Source organism: Lycorma delicatula, chromosome 1 (assembly GCF_047948215.1).
Source record: "Lycorma delicatula isolate Av1 chromosome 1, ASM4794821v1, whole genome shotgun sequence".
Lineage (NCBI taxonomy): Eukaryota > Metazoa > Arthropoda > Insecta > Hemiptera > Fulgoridae > Lycorma > Lycorma delicatula.
The window spans coordinates 211,095,339-211,112,451 of NC_134455.1; the positions used below are offsets into that span (position 1 = coordinate 211,095,339).

The 17,113-nt window shown below is 29.2% G+C and overlaps 1 protein-coding gene across 5 annotated transcripts in view; it reads left to right on the forward strand.

The window, feature by feature from the left end:
• The window catches only part of LOC142327935 (immediate early response 3-interacting protein 1-like), a 119,630-nt gene that overhangs the window by 24,767 nt on the left and 77,750 nt on the right, over positions 1-17,113 (forward strand). The window contains exon 1 of one of the 5 annotated variants that reach the window (XM_075371356.1): positions 5,032-5,168. The exons of the other annotated variants lie outside the window; for them this stretch is intronic. The gene's annotated coding sequence lies outside the window, so the exon portion shown is untranslated. Of the gene's footprint in view, positions 1-5,031; positions 5,169-17,113 lie in introns of those variants that run through there. 5 annotated transcript variants of the gene reach the window in all.

Sequence of the window (17,113 nt, forward strand, 5' to 3'; positions counted from 1 at the left end):
CACTGATACTAGGCATAAGAGGAGACTAGGATTCTTTGGACATACCATGAGAATGCAAGATTCAAGACCTCTGCTAGTACAGTACAATCTCGACTCGAAAAACACCAAGATAGAATGCAGATGGATCAGAGAAATAAGAGAGGATCTGAAGAAAATCAATCTTACACCAGAAGACATCACAGGTAAAATAAAATTAAACAAGAAATTCAAGAACAAAAACACTTCCTTAACACTCACTTGAAAAAAGTGGCAACATGAACATTTTCAACACTAGAAAGGGCACAAAGATCGGAACATATGAAAAAATACTGGGAAGACCACAGTCCCATCGAAGAGACTTTAATAATGGACTGACTAAAGTGATCCTATGCAGTCATAAAAGATAATAATAATAAAAGATATTTCTTACCATAAAGAAAATAAATTAGCTGTAATTGGTTGCCAGCCTTGAAGTTACTAAAGTGTATAAAATAAATAAATTATCATGAAATGTTTTATTTCCTGTAATTTTTTAATATAGCCTTGTATATGAGCCACAAAAGTAATGCTATAAGCCATAAATCCATTCCTTTTCTTTTCAAGAGCTATTTTCTATTCACCAATGACCTGAAACTTCAAAATTATCCTGTTGGCGCAATTGAGAGACTGGAAAACTCAAAATTTAAGTAAAGCCAACATTTCTTTTGATCTATCTTTGCACTGATTGTTAGTTTTCAAGAAATCTAGATTTAATCTCAGTGATATTAATCTAAAGTTTATTATAAAAAATTCACCTCCTTTATTTTGATAGCGCTACTGAAGTATTTGAGTTAAGTGTAGATATTTCTCCTTGTGTACACCAGCACTTCACCCTTCATTTAGCATTCAGTATTTTGTTGCATGATTTTTGTGTGTGACTGTACATTATTTTATAAAGTGAAGCTTTTGAAATGATGATTCAGAAGTAATGAAATGCCAACACTTGGGTTCTCATTTTTTAATCTGTTTATCATTATCATGTGACTTGCCATGCTCTCACATTTTAAGGATTTTTTTCACCCTTCCTTCAGTTATTGTTGCTACCTTATTATCTCTTCAGTCATAAACCTCAACAATTTGCCTATTAATTTCAGCAGCATTATTTTTTTTCCTAACAGAATAGAACATTGCAACTGTTCAGATTATTTATTGATGAATTCACTGTAAGTCACTCATATGGCACTATACAAGTGTCCAAGTGTTACTACTTAGTCACTTACTGTCACTTGCTTAAGTGACTTTAAAAAATGCACCTCATACTTATTTTATTTTTGAATCAACATATTCTCCTGAACTAGCATATGTTTCTGTGGATGGAATTGAAATCTTTGTTAAGATTTAATTTAACTTTACAAATAAATACTTTCTTGTCATTTGTCTAATGAATCTGTAAAAAAAACACTTTTCATAGGTATTGATATTAATGCCACCAATTGTTATTACTCTTTTTTATTGATGAATCTGTTAGTGAAAAATACTGAACTATGTTGTATTTATTTCTAGAAGAATTACTTTTTTTTATTTGTAGCATAGTTCTAAATGATGTAATATCATATAGTGTAAAGCTGCTGATGAACATTACTGCTAAGGTAAATATTAAGAAAATTTTTATAAATTATTAAAATAATTCTCTAAGCATTTGAAGTAAGGTTAGTCTTAAGTTTATACGGAATTGTAAGATGATAAATTTTGATGAAAAAATTAATTGCAGTTTAAAATAATCATTTTTGTGATTTATAGTTTCTTTGATGGGTTTTCTTTCTGTGAAAACTGTTATTGAAAATGTAGAATAGATTAGTTGGTTTTCGTTTTATGAAAATGTGAATGTCAGTTTTCTTTTAAAGGTTGTTAAATAAATGATGTGCTACATATTACTATGTTAACAGTAATTATTTAAAGTGTGTATAAACAGATTACAGGTAAGAAGCAAAAATAATTTTTAAATTATTTAGTTTTGGATATGTTTCTTCAAAGTTTGTTTTACACGTGTAACTTAATGGTTAAAGTATTTCAAATTATATTCTGTTAAGTTTTAAAACATAATCATACTGTATCAGTGAGTCAGCTGCAACACTTTGCTGTAACACAGTTATAGTTATACAGTAGTGTTTATTCAATTTCTCCTTATTAGCAGCATCTTTCCACCTCTTTAATTTAATTATCTTGTTGAACAGGTAATCTATATCCTACAAGTTGAATGTCTGCTTTCAGGCATCACTTTCAACATCTCATCATTTTTTATGAAATTCGTAGCTGATTTACTCTTGGCTCTGATTTACATTTAATCATCTATTTCATGTATTTGTAATAATAGTTCAACATGATTTTGATCAGAATCTGTTTTTTACCACTCTTGCATGAATGCCATTTTAGTAAATATTAAAACATTCATTTTCATATAATTATTGAAAAAATATCATAATTGAAGAATTATGTTTAGAAGAGACTTAAAATTTTGGACATTGTCACAAATTATTATTTATATCCAACAAGGTACAAGATATCACTTTGTGTATGGCTGATTGAATTAGTAATTGGTCTTAATTTGGAGAGCAAACATGAGCCAGTTAACAGTGGCATAGTATGTAAACACCATACTTCAACATAACATTGCTGGGTCTGCCACAGGTTTTTGGAATAATCCCAATTTTTTTTTTAAATGCAATGAAGACTGCATTAAAAAACTTATTGAATAAATAACTTAAGTTTTTACATACATGTGTGGCCCTTTGTAGTGTGTGTCCCTGTTTTGTATGTACGTGCCCCTCATACACTTTTGTTTGTAGTTAATTAAGCATTCGGATTGCTATTAAATATTGCATGCATAGAGGAGACAAATTTACAAAAATGGTTGATAACAAATTAGGTTACTTTACTTTTAATCTCCATTGAAAGCAGTCATTTATTATGTTCATAAGTTAGGACAAATTTGTAACTAATTGTTGCAAAGATAAGATTAGTCTACTACAAATATTGTATCATTAACTAGAGTGTTTTTCACTGACTGAAAATAATGAAAACTGCATAAATTTTTATGTATGATTCAGTTATTTCCTTAACATAAATTAAGTGTGATGTGTTCTCATAGAACATGAAGGTGATTTGTGTGAGTTATCATGAAGACCTTCAACATTACACTTTTAGGGATTGGCCTGTTCATGGTTGGGATCACTGCTTTAGTTTGTATTCATCAGAAATAAGCCAGTTTTAATGAGGTAGTCAACTCTCAAAGAAGGCCACAGTTAAAATTTGCGCATAATTTTTGGCTGTGGGTGGTCAACAGACTTATATCAAAGTAAAAATTCTAACTGCTAATCTTTTTTGTTGAGTCACATCTTTCTAATCTATATTATCTTTATTATTATAAACTGTATGCAATGATTAAGTAATATATTTAAAGGGAAGTCGGGAAGTCTAGGTGATATTTTGTGGCATTTTTTTATTTTAATTTAAGGCCTACAATCCTATTTTGTTAGTCTTAACATTTTTCTATAAAATGGTATGTTACTTGTAGCTGCATTACATTATAGATTCATTAAGCCTAAATATATTGTTAATTGGAACCTGAGAAACTTATTATTAAAATTTAATTGGTAGAGCTAAATTTGTTTATCTTGCGCATTTAAAGACTACTTTTCCAACACTCCAAACACAAAAATATTTGTTTATAGAAGTTCTTAATATGTGTTAACATTCTTTTTAAACATGTGCAAGGTGTTGTTGGCTTTATTAGAAAAATACATGATATTTACAGTATTATCTATACACAATTAGGTAACCTTCTGAAAGTTGTTTGTTTTGGTTTAAATGATTTTTTTATTCTTCTAATAATGTTAATTACTATGCTTAACTGCAATTTGTTCATACTAATTTTATTTACTTTTTTTTTTATTAGTTCACATAAGCAGAAATAGATTTGAAACCTAAATTAAGAACTCCAAATAAATAAAAGCACTGATGGGCTAAATATTATAAGGCCTATTGTACAGTTTACTCAGTATTAGTGTAGGTATTGAAAATTAATTGATTGTCTTTCCTGCCAACTGTAAGGTGCATGGTTTGATTAGTTTTTTGCAAGCAAAAGAATGTACTGATGCTGAGATTGAATCACATTTATGGTAATAATGTTTTGAGTAATGTTACTGTGAGAGACTGATCCCAAATATACATTTGGGCTGAAAATGTATATAACAAATTGTGAAAAAAAATTATACTCATTTCTGATGGAACTCATTCAAAAAGTTCAATAGATTTTGTGTGATTAACATTTGTACCGCTTTTTTAAATTTCAAGTGAATTTCTATTAATGTTGCTGGAAACTTCTATATGATTGTTATTAAACAGATTGGATTTCCATTAGTTGAGCAAGATGTATCAAAACAACTCACTAATTGTTAACAAATTTCAAAGAATAGCCATGGCATTGATATTACTTGTTAGTAACTGTTGAATATCTGGCAATGGAGATCTTTTACATTGGTATTCAAAAGCTGGTGACTATTGCAGTAATTGCTCAGAATAGATAGTGACTGTCTTAAAGTAATTGTGATAAATGTTTAGCCAGTTGAAAGTTTTGGAATAGCCTCATAATCATTAAGAATCATCTTAAGAAAATACTTTTGTATTGTGAATTAACTTATTTTAATTTAACTGTATTTTCAAATTACATTCATTTCTTCAGTTATATACTTATATGTTTACTATTTTAGTACTATGATAAACTACAAAGACATATGTAAAAAAAAATATTTCATTTTATTTAATTGACCTTGGTTGTTGTATAATTTATTGTATTTTCAAATTACATTCATTTCTTTAGTTATATACTTATATAATGTTTACTATTTTAGTACTATGATAAACTACAAAGACATATGTAAAAAAAATATTTCATTTTATTTAATTGACCTTGGTTGTTGTATAATTTATTGTTCATTGGACACATCACTTCCATCAGAAATTATTTATTCACAAATTTGCTTAACAAATGTTCATATTTAAATATTGGCAACTTGTATGGAAATTATAGCATTCATTTGTGACTATAATTGTTAGCATTTCTGTAGTTGCCTAAAATTAAGTTTTTATTGTATTATTTTTTATCTGAAGTCCGATTAGAAACACGAAATTACTATACCAACAAGAACAAGGTAAAGAATTTTTTTTTTCGTTATTTTCCAAGAGTATCCTTTTTTAAGTCAAATTTTAATCTATATCAATATTTATAAATGTAAGGTATCCTTTGCTGGTTATTATAATCTACAAATGAAGTTCTCTGAAGAATTACTATTTTTAGAGTTAGACATTTTTTGAAATTTATTTCTGTATTTGCTTGTATTTTCATTTGCATAAATTTATTGTTACTAGTTGTTAATTTTTGTTTTATTCAGGTAATGTTAACCATTAAACAGTAACACTATTTTAAAGTCTACTTGAAGGCATGAGAGGTGTTAACTACTTTTAGCTCATGAAAGACTTGTCATTAGTCAAAGTGACCTTTACAGTATTAATTATTCTGTGTTGCAGTAGTTACTAAACAATTTATTTGTAACATCTTCACAGTTTGACAGAATTTCAAGTTATTAATGTATACAAACTTTAATTTATCTATATTATTGTACTAAAAGCAATAGCATTAAAAAAGAATATAATTTAATACAGTGCATTCTGCTTAATTGGGCCATACTAAGGTTGATTTAAGGCTTAAGACCGCATATATGATTTGGCCCAATTAAGCGACTGACTCTTTTATGCAAAGTTGTATATATGTGTGTGTTAGTAGATTCAGTAGCTGGTATTATACTTTATTAAAAATAAAACATATAGACATTTCCAACTCACTATTTTTTAATGAATAATAATTAAATCTCGCTTATAGTTCAAAAGTACATATAATACAGGACAGAGAAGTACAATATATATTAACTTGTGAACAACATTAATGCACATATATTAAGAATTATAATACAATACAGTAATAATGTAATTGAAATTAGTACAGACTTATTTTATTTTAAAATTACAGTGTTAACTACGCATGAATGTCTGATTTACAGAAAAAAAAACAAAAATTCAATACACTGAAAACAATCTTAAATGCTAAGTGTCCACATGAGAGTACATATAAAGAATACAGAAATAGTTAGGCCATTGAAATTTATAACATTCAATAGAGAATTTACTTATATACTACTGAATTATTCTGAAAAAGTCATCTAAATTTAATTGCCTTATATTTTTAAATGATTGTTAACAAAATCAGCAGTGTCATCCAATGGGTGTATTGAAAAATGGGGCATCTTCTTCGTGGATAAAAAATTGTTGCAACCCACTGATGAATTTCTTAGTTTCCTGAATAATTAACTTATCAACTCAGGTTCATCGTCATCAGTTTTTTCAACAATTTGTGTATTTTCATTTTTAGATTTAATCCATTTAATGATTGTGCCCTCACATTCTCTTCTTCTTCTTTGTAACAATCAAGGTTTTCATCGATATGAAAAAATACATCATTATTTGTAACAAATTACAACTTTGTAGGTCATCTTCAATCATAGGCTCATCTGACGTTTCAGAATCGTAAAGCTTAAAACTGCAGCGTGAAAAGCAGTTATTAATTGAACTGTTGTCAGTTATCAGCAGCAAACTGTACAACTTGCAGAATATTAATTTTTGTGCTGATTTCTCTGGCCGTTGACTGTGATGAAAAAACATTTCTTTCAATTTCTTTAAGAATGTGCCTAACTAATCTTCCATGACACAGTGATGAGGGGTTGTATCAAACTTGTGGCATTTAGTGAGAAAAACTCTAATTGAATGTTGTGTGTAAACTTTAAATTTGGTTTTGGTGATCAACAACCAGAACGTTTCATGAATCTCATTTTAATTCAGCATCTCATTTCTTAAGCCGTTCTAAAAACGTTGTGTTGGTCATCTATGCATTTTTATGAGAAAAATATTCAATTGGTAACCAGTCAATTCGAAGTCCTTTGAAACAGCTTGGTTTTGCTGACAGTTATAACTAACAGTTTTTTTCTTGTTGTTTCCGGACATATTTGTGCAACACAACACTGTCAGACGATCTAATTCTTTTTTCGATCCTGAAAGTATTGCATGTTTGTTAAGTTAGCAACCCAAAATAAGACAAAAGTCCTATTTTGTCAGCATTGTAAATGTCATCTGAAAATTGTTCACGAAATCCAGCCAGTTTTGTTAATTTCCAGTCTTCATCAATTTCTGCATTTGCACTGCCCTTTTCACCATGCACTCTTAAATTTAATGTCGTGCCTGTGCTTCCAATGGGACAGCATCCATCCATGTCATTAAAGTCATCATGACATAATTCTGAGCTAATTCTGCTTTACTTTGAAGCATTGGATCGCTGATTCATACACTTCATGCTATTACGGCTTAAAACCACTCAATAAGTAGTTCCTTAATTTCTAGATCCTTACCTTCTGGGCTATCGTTTTTGAGATGTACCTGGCTCTCCTTCTTTTAAAGCCCACTCTTCTTGTATTTTGTAGCAGGTATATAATTGTTGATTTTGGGCTTCAATAATCTCTGCCAGCTACTGTTGACTGGTATTAGGTAATTGATTTATTTTTTTTTTTTATTAAAGTAAATTTTTCAGCTAATGTCAGATTTTTTCATGGCATATTCAAAGACACAGTAAAAAAAAAGCGTAAATAAAAAGCAAACTTTAAAATAAAAATATGTAATATACACAAAATGAAAATTAATGAACAGTGCCGCATGTTATACAACACACTATAAAACAGTATGAAAACAGCTTGCACACTAAGAAAAAATATGATTCAATAAAATAAAATGATAAAAGCTACATTATTCTTACTTTAAATACAATAGTGATATTGAATACAACAGAGACAAAACAAAATATGGATGTTCCTTAACAGGTGGCAGGTCATGTTTACTTGACCTGCCACAGCTTCTATGTCATTCCTTAGCCAATTTTAATCATTTTTTCTCGATATTCCAAACTTTCCATCTCATTAGTAACAAACTTATAATTCCAAATGATCTCTGCCTAAAAATAACCACAAAATTTGGGCCAATTAACTAGTGAATTGCCCTGTAAAAGCAAAGTAAATCATCATTTAATTTGACAATTTGTTTGTTTTTTTTTTTTTAATTTGCTCCATTTAACTGGCTGTTCCGATTAAACAGTGGCCCAATTAAGTGGTATGCACTGTATAAGCAAGTCTTTGAGTTTTCATGTTATTCATATGATTGTATTACAAAAATGAAACAATTTATTTCATTTTTGAATTTAACAAAGAAATATGAATTAAGAAATTCACAGGTTAATTAATATTAACATTTATTTCGGTAATTACAGTTACGTATACATATTGTAAAGAGACCTACCCTTAAAAAAGAACTTTTGTAAGAATTTTTATTTTTTTTTAATATTTAATAATAAGAAAACTGTTTCTTGTGATTATGTTACAAATGACATTAGCTTTATTTTCGTTATTCTTAACATTACTGGAATTATCTTTTTATTTTCATCCAGAGAATGAATTAAGATGAAGAGAACCCTCCTTGGGAACCTGATCTTAATAGAAAAGTTAAAACTTAAACTTTATTAGTCTTTCTACATTTTAGGGATACAAATTCAAAATTCTTTAAATTTTCATGGAGATTATTACATTTTTGTAATTCTCTGTTCATTAGGTGCCGCAACTTCTATAGTTGAAGGCAGCTGTGACTAGAGATTGAGGTCATTGCTCACCACGATAACCTAACCATTCTCGGCAACAGTGAAGTAATCTTGGGGAAATATGGATTGAAGTGCTTTTGCACCAAATATTTTATATTTGGTGCAATCTTTGAAATGCAATTTCTTACAAATATCATCACATTGTTTAATTTAGAGATGTGGTAGTGAACATCCCTTTCAGATAAAAAATTTCTTGTTTGGTACCTCTATGATAGCATTTCTTGTTTCACAGCGGTAATAGAGTCTGGAATAGCTAATGTAAAGCAACAAATTAACGTACCTTGTTATTGTGAAACATTTTATATTACATTATATGCTACACAGCCTCTGTGTATGGGATTTACTACACTAATGTTTATAAATGTTGCTCTTCATAAGGTATAAGGACACTCTATTACAGTTGATAAATTAGGTTTTTGCATGATGTTGAGATTTAAGAATGTCACTCAAAAGAAAAGATACTGAAGATGTTTGCTCCCTCACTTGCATTTAGGGGGTTATATTTTGGCTCATTAAATCAGGAAGTGGGAAACCACTTCATTGCTTTGCATGGCAGGCTATGGTCTTAAACCTTTTTCAGGAATGACTCGTATTCTCATTAATGTGTCGTATGAAGTTACCTATAACTGTTGTAGTTAGGCTTCTTAACAGAGCGAGTAAATAGTAATGTAATATTCTATAATATACAAACTCATTCTAGGTTTTATAATTGCTCAATATTTAAATTACATACATGTATATATATATATATATATATATATATACAGAATTAACTATAAATAAATTGAATATACTTATATTTAAAATAAATACATATACATTCATATAGAAAATGAGTTAAACATTCCTAATTAAAGACTATGATTAATTTACATACAGGTGACTCCAAATTGCATGTCAATCCCTTAGGAGATGATTCTATAGCTAAAAATAACAAAAAAAAGTTCACATAAACATAGGTCAGAAAACAGTTCATTAGCAAGTTTTGGCCCATACTAAAATTCTTGGGGTACAAATTGAGGGATAAATTTGGTTCATCGGACTTTTTCCTTTGGGGTTGGATGAAATCTTTAAGTCTATTCTACTCATATTGGCGCACAAGAAGAATTGAGACATCAAATAATAAAAACTGGAACTAATATTAGGAATAATAATGATACTATTAGATGTGCCTGGCCAGCATGGATTTACTGAGCTGTAACTGTGCATTGAACAGAATGGCAGCACATTGAGCAACTACTTTGAAGAAATGTTTATCATGTAACCATTTGATATTTAATAATTTTTATAAAAAACCAAAAAGTATGTGATTTTTATTTTTTTTATTCATTTCTTTGTTGTTTATAGTTTTTCTAAGTGTTTTCATTTATATTATGTTCAAATATTGATGAAAATTTTTCTGTTTAAAATTGTATCTTTTTCTGATCAGTTTGTGTGTTTTGTTTCTAAATAAAGTTGAACATCTGAAATTTGTGTTTAATTTTAATAGATGTTAATTAAGACCAATTTTCTCAGAATTAAATTCTCTACAAAGTTAAACAGAAATTTTTATTTGTTGATTAGTAAATTAACAATGATTTTTATTCCAAACCTAAAAAAGTGTATTCTTAGACAAAACTTTTTTGTTCCTTTTACCCTGTTTTTCATAAAACACTAAGTGAGGTAGAGGTCTGGTACTACTTTTATTCAATTTCTTAGATAAAAACCCCTAAGGCCATTGATTTTTACCCAAAGAATTTTAGTATAGTTTAATTTCACAGAGGGAGCAGAAAGCAGGGGGCTAAATGTTTCATGAGCTAAAACTCTCTAGTGAACCATTTTACGATATATGTTTATATGTACTTTTTTCTTATTTTTGGCTGTAGAATCATCTCCTAAGAGATTGTCATGCAATTTAAAAACACCTGTATATAAATAATAATTTAATGTCAAACATGTTTTATATATATATAAACTAGTCTTGTGTAATGTGGTTAATTCATAAATATTTTGTGGAATTTCCAAGGTTGTAAAAGTATCTTATTTAATAAAATGAGATACTTGATTTAATTTAATCAACGTTGTTGGTTCTACTGTATATATGATTATTTGATGTTGTATAAGTTGATCCCCATTAATGTTTTATTTATAAATTACACAGTAGTACCTGTTCAATTCTGTAAAAGCTATTTGTATAAGAAAATCATCTCGTAATTTTTTTGAAATGTTTGAAATTAATGTGTTTGATGTATTGTAAATGGTTTTGGGTTAAAGTAGTTATGCAAAAAGAATGAATGAAATATGTTTTTCTTCAATTAATCTTTGTAATTGTAAGGTAGAGTAATTAGTGAAAAAGATATAAAAACAGAAATAAAGTCTGAAACATTTATGATGGAGGCTGAGATAAATGGTAAGAAAGAGGGGCATTTTCAAATCAATTACTGTATTCCCAAATAGGATTAAGAGGTTTGCAGGAAGTTATTGGTTATACATCTGAGTTGAAGTGTGAGAAGTTAGTGATTAATGTGTAGTATGTTCAGACTGACAACATATGACTTGGAAAAGTACCAAAGAAATTAGCTTTTTATATGAAAAGGAAAACGGATTAAAATCCTTTAAAATGTACTGCCTTTATTATGAGTTTATATTCCAAAAATTGATGTTTTCATAGTGCAACTGCTTTTACACTTTTTTCTGACCCATTATATTAATTATCTGTTGCTTAAATTAAACTGTATTAAAGATATTTTCTGGTAGTTGAGGAAGGCAGCTGGTTGAATACTTGTGTAAATGAAATTTACTGTGTTGTAGATTTCATGTCAGTAACAGTTCTCTTGTCTATTGGTAAACTTATTCATCAATCAACTGTGTAATTTCCCTGACATCTATCTATAAGCTCCAATTCACCTATCCTTATTTTAGCAATATAAAGGTAGAGCTACCTATCAACTGTACAGCACTCATCAACTGCTGTTAAACAATTGTCATCTAACAGCAATAATTTTTTAATGTTAGACCAGTTGATAAATTTAGTTACCTAACCCACAATAACAGTGTTTATGGTGGATGGCTGCAATCCTCTGCAAGAGACCTACATTGCAGAGCCTGGTATTTTGCTCTATGTGGAGGAAAGAAATGCTTAGTTTTTATTTCAGAACACCTTATTACTAAATAATAACTTAAAAGAACTGAAGATGATGGTTTGTTTTAGGATTTTGATTTTCTCGTGTTGGAAGAATATCTTCAACTTCATTATTTTGACACAAGTATAAAATTGAGAGTTGCTATTCTAGGGATACTTATATGAATGAGGATTTTGAGATTTTTATAAAGATTAAGTCATGACACTAAAGAGTTAATTATTTTATCTTGTACCAGTACTCAATTTTACCCAAATGGTTCACTAACATAATTAGAAGTGATAAATATTGTTCCAAGAAAAAATTTATAAATCTTAATACAAACAAAATCTAACTTCTCTAATTTTTTTATTATGTAGAGGAAGGATCATTTGAAAATTATTACATGGATGAATATTGTCCTCAAATATTTCATGGTGAAAATAGAATATAATATATATTATAGTCAAAGTTTACATTTATAAATATTAATTTTACTCTGGTTGTGAGAACCATCAGATTTTCACAATTGAAGAATGCATGGAGAGGGAGGCAAGAGGAGACTAGACATGAACAACACGTTTGAGTTTTTTACATACTCCAGTTATAGAAGATTTGATAAAGAATGATTATAACAAAGTATTTTTTAATTTTTGTAGTTTAAACTTTGAAAATAATTTCATTATAATCAAATGAAGTTATATTTTGGAAGAGTTTCTGATGACTGAAGTTTTTATGTGGCTTGAGGTGATTGATGTAAGTTGATGAAAATAAATTAGAATATTACAAAATTTCTACATCTTTAATAAAAGTGCTTAAAGAACGTAGAGCACCAAGAATTTAAATACAGCTCAAATTTTCTTTTACTGACTTAAACTCTGAAAAAGAAGGAATTGAATATATTTTGATTCTGAATTAAAGGTATCTGCAGTACGTCTGGGAAATCCTTGTACCTATCCTTGCAGATGTTGCTACTGTTTTGAAAGTTGCAGAATACTCAGTTTCTAAATAATTTCTTTATTACAGTTGGTATCCTTGCTCTCAAGGTCACTTATTCCTTGTTTCAGTTGTAAGCTATGGTTAGTGGTAGACACAGTTAGGAGTGGTTGCATGAATGACAACACTCAGAGCAAACAATGCCATAAATAATGAATATATTTTTTTAAATCCTTAACAAGGAGCCGCCTCATAAAGCAATAATGGTTGATTATGAAAAATTTGTATTTGATTCCTGCTGTATTAAAGGCAGGCCACATAATAGTTGAAAGAAGATGCGAGCGAAAGTGAGTGTTGCCATCACAGATTCCACTGAGTTGACTCTAGTTAAATGCATTTATAAACGAGCAACCAAATTTAACATAGGTGATCAAAACTGCATGATGAAATTTAAAAAACTTTTAATATGACATTTAGCATTTTGACCAAATTTTTTGAATAAATTGTTGAATGTAGACTTGGAACAGCATGTTGCAACCTGCCATGCTCTATCAGCATGATTTCCAAATTTGGTGTACCACACAAGAATGACTGTGCAAGTCATGAGCCAGGAATGTGGTTGGCTTCTTATTTTGTGTTGGTTGAAAAGAATCCACTACTTGTCATGATATGAGATGGGATGACATTCTGATACTTGTTTAGACCATTTTTTTTTTAAAGTTTGTGAGTAGTGATTCTTATTTTAAAATATTGATAAGATGGTTAATATCCCAACTTCAAGATAAGGGAATCATTAAACATATCTAGATATAGCAAGACAGGGCTACAACTCGTTTTGCTCTTTGATGCACGATATCCTAACTGCACAATTTCTATGTAATTGGATTGGTCATAATTCAAAAACATCACCAACCCCAATATAGTTACTACCACAAAGCCGTACCTTACCAAACCCAACTCAGTTTAGGGATAATCAAGCCTATATATCTCAATGGAATAAATTTAAGAGCGTAAAGGAAGCCTTTAAAACATAACTCCAGGGCTGCTTTGCAATGTCAAGAAGTACATGAAGATGAATAGTTCTTAGCATTCAACACAGTAGTGTACACAAAAATCCATTAGATAAATAACTTGTAAGTACAAATGTTCAAAATTATGTATCACATCCAGAATGATATTTGTCTAAGGGAACTGGGACTTATCAGATATAATGTAGATATTATTGGAGAGCAAGGAGAACCTAACAATTTGAAAGAATGGTTTAAATATTGCAATACTTCAGTTTTGGTTAATTTAAAATGACAATTTGGCCCATGATAGACAAGTTCTGTAAATTGATCTGTTGGACACCTTTCTGTAACCTTTTTTTTTTCTTATATAGAATATACCTATAAATATTTAAAATATTCCATTTTTCAAGTTTTGTTGAAACTTAAAAGAGGGGGAACCTCTCAATCCTCCAATTAATTGTATTTAATTATGATTTACAAATTAATTTATCATTTAACTGTAGCAGTTGGTGACATGCATTTGGATGCATGAATGAATGACAATGCACAGAGCCCATAAATAATGAATATATTTTGTGAATCCTTAACAAGAAACCACCTCATAAAGAAACTATGATTATGAAAATCCTGTATTTGATTCCTTATATGTATGTATAAGGTAATTGTTTAAAAAGACTTCAAAATGTTACAATTGTTAAAAAACTATTCACTGGATGGATTGCTGCCATTAATTTTATATAAGAATAAAAAAAAACTACAGCATTGTGTTCTTCATATAGAAGTAACATTGTTGATCAGCTAGACAGAATTTCCATTTATGATAACGATAGTATTTCTGTTTCTGTTGCCATTTTGAATAAATTATGTAACCATTTAAAAGATCTTCCCATCAGTTTGTTTAAATTTCAGTTAAAATATTTTCTGTAAAAATTCTTGATTCTTTCTTTTACAGAAAAAATCGACCATCAAAATAATGAATTGTTTTAAATAATACTAATTAAAAAATTTTTTTAAATCCTGAATTTCTGTATTCTGTTCAAATAATTTTCATTACTGCCTTCAGAATTGTGAATTATTTTGTACTTATTTTTTTATACTTAGTATTTTCATGTATTTACCTTGACATTATCTCATGTGTTTATATTTGAAATAAACTTGGGCTGAAATAAATAAATATGGATCTCACATCAACTTATTTTATAATTAATTGTGTATTTTGTGGTGCTGCTCTGATCAAGGTTTTACCATTGTTTTGCTTGATCCTTCCAGGCAAATGCCATTGGCATTTCTTTTTCGTGATAATAAATTTTTAATCTTTGTGTGACATTGTTGAGCAAGTAAGTACTAAATGCTAAGAACCAGATTTCTTCTGAATGTTAGATGTTTTGAAATTGAGCACTATTTACAATAATCCTATTAATAGGATTAGATTATATGTAGTTATTTTGAAAAAAAATAGATTATTGTAAATAGTGCTTCGTTTCAAAATATTCAGAAGAAATCTGCCTCTCAGCTTTTGGTACCTACTTGCTGAACCAAGTAGCACGAAGAGGTAACATTTTTCCCATGGGAGTAAGATTGTAAAATAAAGAGCACATTCAGCTAATGAATTAATTTTTTAAAAGCTTTCCTCTTCATTACTAACAGCTGTGAATTAGATGTTGAATTTCTGTTATAATTTATTTATTTACTTTGAAACTACAAATTACATGTAATTTTTTTTTTAGCTGACTTTCATATATTTATTTTTCAAAGAACCCTCAGGAGAAGTAAGCAAGAATTAGTTTGATTAACATAACAACTTGTAAGAACTTAACTAAATACGGGTTCTGAGATAAAAAAAAACTTTAAATATGGAACAGATCCCCACATTAGGTAGTAAGCTGCCACTAGATTTTTTTTTGAGTCATTGGTCACTTGACTGATGAGGTGCTATTCTGTGTAACTTTCTTTTCTGTGCTAATATTTTAATACCATCTTATATACTACTTATATCATCAGCATTCTTTTTGTGTATTCAGATTTGTTTCAATGCTACAGTTTTATTACAAATCTCCCCTTTCAAAATTAATTAAACAAGGATGTCTTAATTAAGGCCTAGTTCATCTCTTTACAAGATTTTCTTTTAAAATTTCTCCCCATTCCTACTTATTTTAAGACCTATTCATTTAAAATTTTAACAACCCATCAAATTTTTAACATTCTCTTCTCCGTAACACCACATTTTAAAGATCTCTGTTCTTCTTTTTACAATTTCTCCTATTGTGAATGTTTTACTGCCAGAAAATGCTACATTCCTGACAAGTATTTTCAAAAATTTATTTTTATTTGATCTGTATTTAAAACTAATAAACTTCATTTTTACTAGGAACCTCTCCTTGTTTATGACAGTTTGTTTTCAATGTCTGCATTACTTCATCCATCCTTTCTAATTTTAGTATCTGTATAGTCTCCTACTTCATGTCTATTGTGTTCTTCTATATTATAAAAATTCCAAATTTTCTTCTTTCTTATCACAGTTTGTTACCTTTGGCTTTTTGTTTTATTTATTTTGAAACTAAATTTCTCTTCTAACTGTAAATTCTTGTCGTTCATTATTTTTTCTTAATCATTCTTGGTTTCATCCAAAAGAACAATGTCATCGATAAGTCTTATTTTTCTTTCCTTGGATAATTACTCCACTCTAAAAATTTTCATTTCACAACTGTATTGGTTCTTCTGTGCCTAAGTTAAAAAGCAGTAGGGATAGAATACATCCTTATCTCAATCTTTTGTGAACTGGAGTTCATTTTTATATTTTTAGTTTATGCATAAAGAATAGAATAACCAATGAATCTGAGCATCATTATTTCCTTTCCTTGGCATGTTATTCTGCCCTTTAGTCTCTCTGCTTTTTCTAAATATAAGTTGGAAAGCAAATAGTATAGATTACAACCTTCTCTCAACACTTTTTAAATAACTAAATAATGCTCTTGTAACTTCAACTTGATTCTTGTACACCTTGTAAATAATTCTTTTTTCCCTTTATTAAAGTTTACTCCTTCTATGAATCAAGAGACCTTGCTGGAGATGAGGGGGCTTGAGCGCTCAGTGATACAGAGTTGCTGGACCAAAGGTGCAACCACGTCAGAGAGGTGTCTGTTCAGAGCCAAACTAAGGAAAGATTCCTGAAAGAGGGCTACAGCTCTTTCAGTAGTTGTTAAGGGCGTAGGTCAGGAGTACTTAAACAGCCATATCAACATCATTCAATCTTCTGAGTACTGCACAGCTGAAAGCAATAGAAAACTACAGCTGCTTTTTTTTTT